Source organism: Palaemon carinicauda, chromosome 32 (genome assembly GCF_036898095.1).
Source record: "Palaemon carinicauda isolate YSFRI2023 chromosome 32, ASM3689809v2, whole genome shotgun sequence".
In the NCBI taxonomy this organism is placed as follows: Eukaryota; Metazoa; Arthropoda; class Malacostraca; order Decapoda; family Palaemonidae; genus Palaemon; species Palaemon carinicauda.
Genome location: NC_090756.1, coordinates 46974893 through 46987392, shown reverse-complemented (window position 1 = coordinate 46987392; position 12500 = coordinate 46974893).

Sequence of the window (12500 nt, the reverse complement as noted above, 5' to 3'; positions counted from 1 at the left end):
TCCATCTATTCCTGGTGCTTTCCCACTTGATATAGCTCTTAAAGCTTTTCCCACTTCTTCTATCAGGAGATCTGGCGTTTCCTGTATGTTCCATAGCTCTCCTCTTAGTTCTGGATAATCTTCTCCAGTTATACATACTGATACATATCATACGACACCAACCTGAACGGACGTCTCTCTCCCAGCTCTTACCTAGCAGCCATTACCGCAGCTATGATCAGCTTGGATCCGGCGTGGACTCCAGCTGCAGTAGAGGGATTGCTCCCTTGCCAGTCTACCTTACCCCTCATCCTTATCCTTCCCTCCCCAGCCCCTCCAACACCCTTACTCTTGAGTACCACTTGACTGTCTCTCTCCTCGTTGAACTTGTCTCTCTTCTCCAAATACTTCAATTCTAATTGCTACTAACCATCAGTAGCCCTTTTCCCCCGGAGTTGCCGTTGTGGTCTTAAAACTCTCTGGGGGCACTGGGTATTGCTGCAACGTCTAGGCTCATACTTCTTCAGTAGTGCCTACATAGGATAGGGAAATAGGAATAAAGCACTGCCTCCCATAAAGTGTTCACTAATACCTTTATCTTTTAAAAAAATCGGTTTTTTGGTTCTAGCGCCCTTAATACTTAAAATTCTTAACTTTTTTTGCATTTCCCATAAGAAGTTGATATTGCTCCACCCTCTCCCAGTCTCAAAATCTCTCTCACGTCATTGCAACACCATTTAAAAAAAAAAAAAAAAAAAAAAAATTATCCCCCGAAAAGTTACGAGGAAATTCCGTAGAGTTTATTTCACTTATTTTTCCCCTTAAGAATACTTAAGAGTTAAATTTCCCTTAAATGTAAATTTTTAAATGCATATTACTTTCTTTTCTTCACTACTATGGGGAAAGTGAAGATTAAAGATACTAGTCAGGGATCTGACAATGATGCCCGAAGGAAGGCAGTATGGAGTATCCTACAGGATAACTCCTGTTTCATTCACAAGTTGACTACAGTCAACAATACTTACTTGGCTATATCTGATGAAGCTACCATTGAAAAGATCATTCTTCTCAAAACTAAGGATGCTTTCCTTAGCAGGAATTTTGAGGTCCTAGATCCTCCTCATCTCAATGCCCTTCGTACCCTGGTCATTACGCAGGCTGATGATATAGTGTATGACCAATCTGAAGATGAACTCAAGGCTGAAATTGAAAGTAGGAATAGTGTTAAGGTCAATAAGGTCATCAAGTTACCTAACACCAAATCAACCTTCAAGGTGCAACTTGAGACCATTCAAATGGTGAGGGACTGCCTTACTAAGGGTTTGCTCATTTCTAGCCAATCTTTTCCCCCCAAATACCTGGCCCAGGACGTATTTGTCTCCTTGTCTCAATGCATGAGATGCTACAAATACGATCACACGAAAAAGGACTGCCCTCAACCATCCACGTATACGATATGCTCACTTTGTGCCTCAGTGGATCACTTTTGGACCAATTGCAACAATCAGCATAGCCATAAGTGTATCACCTGCAATGGTGACGATCCTATCATGGCAGCAAGATGCCCCACCCGGAAATCTATGGTTAAGGACCAAGCAAAGGTTCTTAGAAGCCAACAATCAACTGTCACACCAAATAAGACCTTTGCTCAAGCCTCAGCCCCTTCCAATCTTAACTCCTCCTCTCAACCTTTATTCAGCAGTATTACCCTTCAACAGCAGATGGTCATGAACACTGCACTTATCATGGCTAACCTCAGTGAAGCAGTCGAGCCAGGGACATTCCAGTCTATGGTTGATTCTTTCTACAAGGCCAATGGACTCCCATTGGTCAAAATTCCCATCGAGGCTATCAATTTAGCCAATAAGGTCTCAACTATGCTTAAGTCAGACAATGTATATGCCAATACCCCTCAGCAATCTGTGGCAGTTAACGAGGAAATGGAAACTGATGAAGCCAATAGGAAAAGAGCACTAAGTGACGCAGATTTGGATATATCAGAGCCTGCTAATCCTGCAAAAAGACAACCACAGCCCTCTACCTCAACTTCTGAACCTCTGGACACTGAATTGCTAGGAGCTACTGCTTTCCATCCCCTTCCTCCAATGAAACTAGCACCTCCTAAGGTTGGTCTAAAATTGTATACTTCCATCAATTTATCAAACCCCCCTAAATCCGCATCTCATGACCAAATCAAGAAAATTATTTTTGAAACCAACACTATGAAATACTTATACACAGAAAAGTTAGCAAACTCCACAGTAGTTCAATTCATTAACAGTGGCTCTATTGAACTGGACAAATACCTCTCCAAGATTGCCCGGGTCACTCCAGATAGGTTCAGTAGAATAAAATCAGGCTTCTTCGATCTAACCAAAGGACGATTACCATAATGGATTCCCTCACAGTGATTCAGCATAATGTATTAAAGTGGACGTTCCTCAGGTGTGAGTAACATGCTAATATCTACTCCTCCCTCTCTGCTCACCTCATACTCCTTAACTCAACAGGTATTCCTGACTCTACCCGTATCAAGATCTGGAACTATAATGTGTTCCAGTGTAACACCTCTGGTGAACAGGGGGCTGGTACAGCAATAGCGGTTCGGCGGGATGTTGCTGTCAAGTTAATTGATGGTTTCAATCACGATCTTATCGCTGTCGAAATACAGACAGTACGGGGACCAATTATAGTCGCCACGACCTATCTGCCCCCAAGAAACCCAATATTTCCACAGCAAGATATATTATCATTAATGAGACGTAACATCCCTGTCTATCTGCTGGCTGATCTTAATGCAGCTCATCCAGCCCTTGGTTACAACAGAGTCAACCCTATTGGCACAATAATCAGTGGCCTGTTGAATAGAAACCTTATAAGGTTCTTAGGACCAGATTTTGATACGTATTTTACCAGAAGAACCTCTAGTAAGCCAGATATTCTGCTTTCAAAGAGATTTCATATGTTTAATTACTCCCTTACTCAAGGCCCCTTAACCACTTCAGATCATCTTCCCATTATTTTTAAACTTACTGTGAGACCCATTATGGTGGTTGCTAATCCAACTTTAAATTTGAAAAACGCGAACTAGGAACGTTTCAAGGACACTCTTGATGACTCTCTCTCTACTTTTGACGAACCCGATAACATCTTAAAGGATAAATCGTACATAGATGATAAGATAGCTTTCTGGTATAGGATGATTAAGGAAGCCTCAGAGCTCCATATCCCATTTAAAACTTTCAGGATATTACCTTATACTAAAGAAACGGATTCCCTAAAGTTACTTCAGATCGGTTTTAAGCATGCCCTGGAATTAGTTAACAACCGAGGCCCCACGCACCAACTTTTAGAGTATATTCATAATATACAAGAACGTATTAAAATTGAATCAACTGACCTCATTAATTCTACTTGGGAGGCTCTGTTAGACAAATGTGAAGGCTTTTATAAAGATCCTGCAAAATTTTGGAAAATGATCAGGAAATTGTTGGGCTCAACTTCTCAACCAATAGCATACATCACCCATAATAACGAGAAGATCTATTCATCTCAAGATCAGGAGGTGATCTTCAGAGGCTTCTGGTCCAATATCTTTAGAATAGACCCAGTAGAAAATCTAAGGTTTGACCAACGACATGAGCGGCATGTCACTGAGTCAATCCGTGAACATGCTGATCATATAATACCTTATGATTCAGTAGATCTTGAGAGACTTGACGAAGATGACCCTTTCCTCAAACCTATTCAACTCCAAGATATTATTAAAATAATCAAAAGTTTTAAAAACAAAGCTCCAGGCCAGTCTAAAGTAAATAAACTTATCCCTAGTAATTTGCAAAATTCAATGCTCTCTTTTCTGTGTAACATCTTCAATGAAACTTTCAGTATGGGTTATTGGCCAGATTATTTTAAAAAAGCAATACTTCCCTTTGTGGGGAAAAAGGGCAGAGACCTCACCTCAGTCTCTAACTATAGACCCATTTCGTTATTAGAGACACCGGGTAAGATACTTGAGAAAATTATTATAGAAAGATTGGAGGATTTCCTTGAGGAAAATTTACTTAACAATAGCAATCAATACGGATTTACAAGGGTAAAGGGACCCAACTTGCATTAGCTCGTCTTTACGAATACATTGCGGTCAACTCAAATCTTGGGGGTCGTTGTAACCTAATATCTAGGGATGTCAGCCGAGCTTTCGACAAGGTTTGGCACGAGGGCCTTAAATACAAGTTAATAGAAGCACAACTTCCAAATCTAGCTACTAGGCTATTGTGTAACTTTCTTGATAATCGAGTGGCCATGATCAAGATTAAAGAATATATTCGACCAGAATTTCCACTACTATCTGGTGTTCCTCAGGGCAGTGTTCTCTCTCCTTCACTTTACAGTTTTTATATCAGAGACACCCCTCCTCCTGCTCCTGGTTGTCTGCAAATCATGTTCGCAGATGACCACACCCAGGTAATATCTATTCCTAATAAGAGCAAACGAATGCTGCAAATTAAAACAGTCAGGGAAATACAAAAAGTAAATAATTACGAAAAGAAATGGAAGAATAACAACAAACTTGAACAAATTCCAGCTCCTCCCCATTTCAGCTCGCAGTCCTGCAGAAATCATTGTTGACAATGTTAGAATTCCATTCAAACAAAAGGCCACAATACTTGGGTGTAACTTTAAGAAATCAGGTATACTTTCACACGCCAAAGAGAGAATAGCTGTTTCTAGAAAAAACTTTTGATAAATTGCTACGATTTAAACACTTATCAACTAAAACCCAACTCCGTTTATATAAATCTTTAGTAAGGCCACAGTTAGAGTACCCCACCATAATATTTGGAGCAATCAGCAAAACTTCCCTTAATAAAATGCAGGCAATTCAAAATAAGGCTTTGAGGAGAGCCTACAAAGAGAACCCTCCCTATTACAATATAATTAGGGATTTACATGCTCATTCCAAATTGGAGCCTCTTAATATCCGGTTTCACAGGCTTGGCCAGAAAACCTGGGACAAACTTGCTTCAGACGATGACGACATTTGCACCCGAACTAGAACTCTCACTACTGAACATACCCGTGACCATTATTGGTGGAAGAGACTGGAGCCTAGGATCAATTGCGATCCTCCTAGGCCCAGATTCATTTCATCTGATTGATTTCATTATAGAATTGTTTTGCAATTAAATTGTAATTTCATTTAAACCAAAAAATAAAAATAAAAATAAAAAACAACCTTCATTAACCATCATACCCTACTCAAACAACATAATGGTGACAGTCACTCAATCAACGTAATGGTGACAGTCAATTGCTGTCCTTTTGCTTGACATGAACCAGAAAACCTTTCCTATTCCTTCCTGTCTCTTCCTGTCTTGAAATAACTCTAGTACTATCTAATGTCGCATGAGGGTCTGTCCCTCTCTTTTATTCTTTCCCTATACTTCATTCCTCCCCCTTTTTTCCCTTCTCCTTTCCCATCCCAGGTACCTGCCCTCGTGCTATAAACTGGATTTGTATCCAGGGGTACTTATCCTTTCCCCATATCCCCCACTTCCCTGTCCTCATCGTACTGGTACTTCTCCAGTTACACGTCTCCCACTTCCTTTTAGTTTCTTCCTAGCAGTACATTTTCCAAGTCTTGTCAACATCATCTGCTGCTGATACCTTTTTACCATCTGCATCTCTTAGACCAATTTATATATATATATATATATATATATATATATATATATTTGCACAGTATATAAACATTTATTTCTTTCAAGTCACGCTGAATGGCAACCACTCAGAAAACAGCAATATACCACAAATTTCCCAAACTAGCATGTTGTAGTTATGAAGGTGGAGAGTGTTGGAAGGATATAATCTGTGTCGGAGCGGTGTGTCAATTTTGACAGGTCGCATACACTAGTTTTCTAATAATATTTGTTGTTCTCTTAAAAGCTAAAAGAGAGAGAGAGGGAGAAACAGCATATATACAAGCAGAAAAATGTACAGATAGATAGGTAGAAAGAAAGACTTTGTAATATGACTTGCAGATAGAAATGCTATTTTCATATTCCGAGTAATAACAACATTCCTTGACATGTTACTAAACTCACCTTCATAGAAAATGGGAAAATATGGAAGAATGTAATTAGCTCTCAAGAAAGGCCTTTTACTGCCAGCAACCATCTTAGATAAATCTCGGAACCAACAGCCTCTCTCTCTCTCTCTCTCTCTCTCTCTCTCTCTCTCTCTCTCCTCTATTTATCCTTCCAAGGATAAACGTTTAATGTCAAAATATCACAAATTCCCTTATGCCAATTAGATCATAATATTCGTTGGTATAAAGTTTGCTAATTGTCGTGAAGAGAGAGAGAGAGAGATGAGGAGAGAGAGAGAGAGAGAGAGAGAGAGAGAGTTTTGCTATTTTCCCTCATATTCTTGTTAAATTCAAAGTTAACGTGTATTCAATATTTATGGTTAAAGGTCAAGTAAACACAGGAACATTGAATTATTATTATTATTATTATTAATAGTAGTAGTAGTAGTAGTAGTAGTAGTAGTAGTAGTAGTAGCAGTAGTAGTAGTAGTAGTAGTAGTAAGTAGTAGTAGTAGAAGTAATAGTAGTAGTAGAGCCAGACTTGCCTCACCGTTTGCTGTAAAGATGTTAGTTAGATATTCAAGGGGATTAGAGGCCCCATATGGACCACTGGTTTCTACCTAGCCAAAAGTTATAGTGTGTATAAGTCAAGAGAGAATTGGGAATTAATTAGAACATCATAAGTAACAGGTAAAAGGGTAAATAAGTTGTTTGATTATGCAAAACATCCTTAATTATCTCTCAAAAATCTAGAAGGCTAATGATATGGTAGATATCTTTATACTACATCTTAAAATATCAGTTGATAAATATATTAATTTGATAAAGTAGTAACCTTTTAAGATGTGGTTTTTACAATATACTTTTTATTGAAGGTATATTTTCTTAAACAGCTGTTACTAATCTATACAATTTGTTCTAAGGATAACTTTTTAAAGGGTTTTTGCTATAGTTTCTCATTTGATTGTTCTATTTAGTTTCTCATTTGATTTTTTTATGCAGTATCTCATTAGATCTAAGTCTAAAATTTTAGAGAATAGTTGCTTTTAGGTTAACATTTTAGAGGGCATATTCAATTAAAGAGTGATCTTCCTCATTTTTATTTTGTGTTAATGATAATTCATGTTTTCGTCAAATTATGATTCTTTGTGTATGCTGATTTCATCTCAAACCCGACCAACATTTTATACAGCGCTTCGTTTCTCCTCATTTTGATAGAGAGAGAGAGAGAGAGAGAGAGAGAGAGAGAGAGAGAGAGAGAGAAAGGTCCATCCATTTGCGAAGTCATCTCATTTCCGGTAAAGAATAACATTACCTTAAAATTCGTGAATTTCACAGGTCAAGGACTAAGTAAAAGCTTTCTAACAGCTGCTCTATACAGTTTGACAAAATTATCTAATTTTATACAGTAAAATTATATCTAATAAGTTAAGATATTTTCTACAAATATTACATGAGCTTTAAACATTATAAATATATGAATGAGAAGCAACTGAAAGAGGAATGGTAAAAATGTATATAAAAAAAAATTCATTTTAATTCTATGAATTAAAAAAAATATAATTATAAGAAATAAATGTCTAATAAGTGATAATTTCTTTGTTTCTTATTATGGCATAATACAGCACCTAAAAATAAGAAATCAAACTCAAACGAAAATCAAACTTGTCTGAATGATTAAAAAAATCAATTGGAGTTTTGGACAATAGATTCTATTGGGAGCGTCCCTACTAGGTAATCACCGACCTGATGTTCGAGTCCTGGGCATTCTCGATAGTTTCTTGCAGTGTCTGCAACCTCACCCTTCTTGTGAGCTAAGGATGGGGGATTTTGGGGGAGCTTATAGCTCTACCTGTTGAGTCATCAGAAACCATTCCTTGGCCCTCCCTGGTCCTAGTGTGGATGGAGGGGGATGACTCGGGTGATAATCTAATAATATATGGTCAGTCTCTAGGCCCTAGTAAGTAGAACATTGACCTCCATTCCTTTTTATCCTTTTTTATCTTTTTATCTCTTTTATTGCTAACATGTATTTGGATATACAGTATTACATATTACTAAGTCCTAAGACTTTTATTTGAATCTGCATAGATTAGTTAAAACTTGATTATTATTATTATAATTATTGTTATTGTTGTTGTTGTTACCATAGTAACGTATTCAAGATTATAGTTATCACGTATTCAAGATCGCAATTCATTTAAAGCAAACTTATTTGAAATTATGAGAAATCTAAAAGATTTTTATGGTGAAATTTTTGGTGTTCCAGAATCAATTGGAATCTTCTAAGGAAAACATCTTTTAAAAGTTTCATATTTCAGAGAGAAGAAAGAAATGTTTCTTCTTTTTTATCATATAAGTTTCCTCAAACACGGAAAGAACTTTTTTCGACATTTATAAAAATTGGATATTCTCAAAATTATATGAGAGGAGTAAATGCTTGAAAAGAAGAAGAAAAGTTTTCAGTTGAATATATACTGATTGCTACTCATTAGGAATTCAATATATTTTTTGCAATTATATAATTCTGGCTTATTGATATAATATATTTTTTAGAAAATATTGTTATTATATAATTAGCCGATAATTTAACTCACTATATGGCAACAATTCAAAATTAATTTTAGGTTTGTTGCTAGTTTGAATGTGACACTATTAACCGGAACAAATAAGGGGCAGAATCACTACTTGATATGCTGGATATGATTGAGAATCAAAAATTAATATAATGAATAATGATGAGAATAACTACTTGATATGATTAATAAGGTTGAGAATCACAACTTGATATGATGAATAAAGTTGAAAATCACAACTTGATATGTTGAATAAGGTTGAGAATCACAACTTTATATGCTGAATAATGTTGAAAATCACTGCTTGATATAATGAATAGGGTTAAGAATCAGTACTTGATATAATGAATAAGGTTGAGAATCACTACTTGATACAATGAATAATTTTGAGAATCACTACTTGATATGATGAATAAGGTTGAGAATCACAACTTGATACAATGAAAGTAAGAGTTACTGCTTGAATGAAGCCAAAAATTTCCTTTTGATCAAAGCATGGGGCAAACTCCATCAATTTGACGACGATGTTACCTAAAAATTTAATTGGAAAAGATACAAAAACCACTATCAAAAAGGATGAGTGCGAGTCCAACTATTGAATCAGATGAAGAATTATACACAGATCCATTACATTTTTCATGATCCTGATTGCAGGTTCCTCATTGCAGTAATTGGAAACGTTTTCCTCTTTGTTTGCAGACAGACAAAACGTTTGAAACGAACGTTGCACATCGCAGTGTTTAACAAACATTCCAGTTGGCTCTGTTTTGTCCGCCAGTTAAAAGGAACCTTGGTGAACTATTTTGGTCTTTAGTCACTTTTATTTGGAATGCTTTTTCTTACTTACAAAATTTACACACACACACACACACACACACACACATCTATATATTATATATATATATATATGTATATATATATATATATATATACATATATATATACATATATATAATATATATATATATATACATATACTTATACATATACTTATATATTATATATATATATATATATATATACACGAAGCTGTTCTGACATGAGAGTAGAATATTTTATTCATATATTTTATTTGTGTATTTAAGTGATGTATAGGTGAGGTCCAATCACGTAGGATCAAATAATGCATGTACATTACATAAGAGTTTCATCATTCCTTTGGTCATATTTTCATTCAGTTCTGTATATGTGAATTTACGTTATTTAAAAAAATAAAAATAATTTTCATTTCATGTAGTTTGGTTATGGAGTCTTATGTAACATTGTTAAGAGGTATGCTTTGTGACAAAGACTAGGGATTGCATCATGCCTCCACGTGGTTGGAAGTTGCTTGAAGGTTCTTGACTAAAGTTAATCTTTTTTTTAATGTTACGAGAGGAGGTGGGCAGAGTTAGCTGAGCGAGTTGCCTCGCCAAACAACGCTAGTACCCCTTCTTCATATTTCTACGTTGGCAACCTTACGCACTAGAGCCATGACCCCTGGCCCCCGCTATGAGAATGATTAACTAGAAGTTGCTAGAATGAATTAAGATGATATATATAGGTCTAGCAATGCATAGGAACTAGAGAGATCCAGCCTTACAACCCACAAGATTTGAGTTTCCGCCAGCTTCTATCCAGCCACAACGTGCATAGTCTCTGCTTTCCATCGAGCGTAACGTGCATGGTGTTTCCTCTCAATGTGAATAGTGTTCTCTCTCAAACGTGATAATTGATAGATTATGTTAAAACATTTGGTAATTTTGATTTCGAGTGAAGTGAGAATTATAGTAATTTTATATTATAAAGTTTTTGTGTCTGGCCAGGGAGAATTGGTTAAAAACTGAAGTGTAATTATTTCGTTTAACCGTTCAGTAGCTTTGTTTGGGCCTAAGGACCTAAGAGTAAATCTAATCATATGCAAGTGTAAATTTGATTTATTTTCTATAGTGTTAAAGCGTCAACTATTTTCCTTAATTGTCAAATTAAATATTTAGTTAATTAATTTTCTTATTATTATTTTTCTCTTAGTCTAAGGTATAGTTCAGATTTAATATTTCGAGTTATCTATTTTTTGTGCTAATATTTTTTACTTTGTTATCTTTTATGGAATATATATTTTTTGTAAAGTGTGTATGATATCCATCATCAATACTTATCTCAGCACTTTGCTCGTATCCTCTGACTAAAAAACAAAGAAAGAATTTGATTTAAGAATAGATTCCATTAAAATTGAAGTAATCACCCAATTTTGTTTCAAATTTAAAATAAAGAGACTTTGTAGATATTCCGTGTTCATATATATTATTGTCTGGGAGTTGAGTATAATTCTCAGAGTTCGGAGGTTTTCTATTGTTTATCAAATTGTGTAATATACAGCTGGTGATTTTTGGAGCTCGGGAATTTATGTAATTTGCTAGTCATAATATATATATATATATATATATATATATATGAAGATATAAATACAGCCGTTTCTATTCAACTGCAGGACAAATGTCTCAGCCATGACGTTGTGTATGCCTGGGGTTTCGCCTTTTTATCACCCAAAATGGCCAATGCAGATTGGTGTTGGTGGGAGACTTTAGTGTGATGATTCACGAAGTTAAATGCAGTTCTATATATATATATATATATATATATATATATATGATAAATTTTGCACATTTTTACGTGTTTTTCATATTCAAATAAGCCATATATATTTTTGATACATTAATGTCTGGATTCTCTTAACGACCTCGGATCAGAGCCCAGGCTCTGATCCGAGGTCGTTAAGAGAATCCAGACATTAATGTATCAAAAATATATATGGCTTATTTGAATATATATATATATATATATATATATATACATATATCTATATATATATTTATATATATATATGTATATATATATATATATATATATATATATATTAAGATTTATCTGCCAGGTGCATTTCATTTGTATTCCTCTGATTTCATGATTTCCCAGTAAAAATTTAAATTTAAAGCAGTTCAGGTTATCACATCTAAAGTAAAATATGATTTTTGACAACTTAATTCCTATGCAATGGTGTGACATTTTAGATATTGTTTGGGATCAGTGGAATGTCTGTGATCTGTTGGAGAATAGTTATATTATCGACCGATAGATGATTTTGTTAATAAAGAAGGTGGCTTTGCTGTAAGGATTCGCATGTTACAATTACAAATCTCAAAACGGCATTTAAAGATATAATACTTTATTTACTTACTCTATGGGTTGCCTTTCTGGTCCCATACATCACGGTAACGATGACTCTCTTCAGGACCTCCACATTCATTTAATTATCGTCGTTTAAAAGCATTGAATATTTCACACTACTTATTTCTCGTTTATTGCCAAATCCACACTAGCAAAGCACTTAGATAACAAGAAAGACTTTGTTTCCTCTTGAAAGCCCTTAATATCTTCAATCATTCGGATGTCTAGTGGGAGCTTATTGCATAGTCTTGGGACAACATATTTAAAGACCCAAGAGCCTACAGTAGAAATATATCTAGATTCTCTGTAACTATTCTTGAGTAAACACGGTTTATTGGCTACACGATATGTAGCAATTATCTTAGGTATTTTGGACATCCGATAAATGAATATACGTTAGTCTGACTCTCTGACTACTGTCTTGGTAATATGTATACTATCTAAACCTAGGAGGTGTTGTGGTGAAAATGCTAACTTCACTCTTAATAAAAAATGTTGAAATTATGTTGAACATTTTAAGCATCAAAACCTGCACTGGGGTGGGGTTGGTTAGTAATGCTGAGAGAGGCGCTAATACAAAGGCAGTAGAATATTGTCAGGTACAATTACCACCAAATCATGCAGAAATTTGGGTATATACGACTATC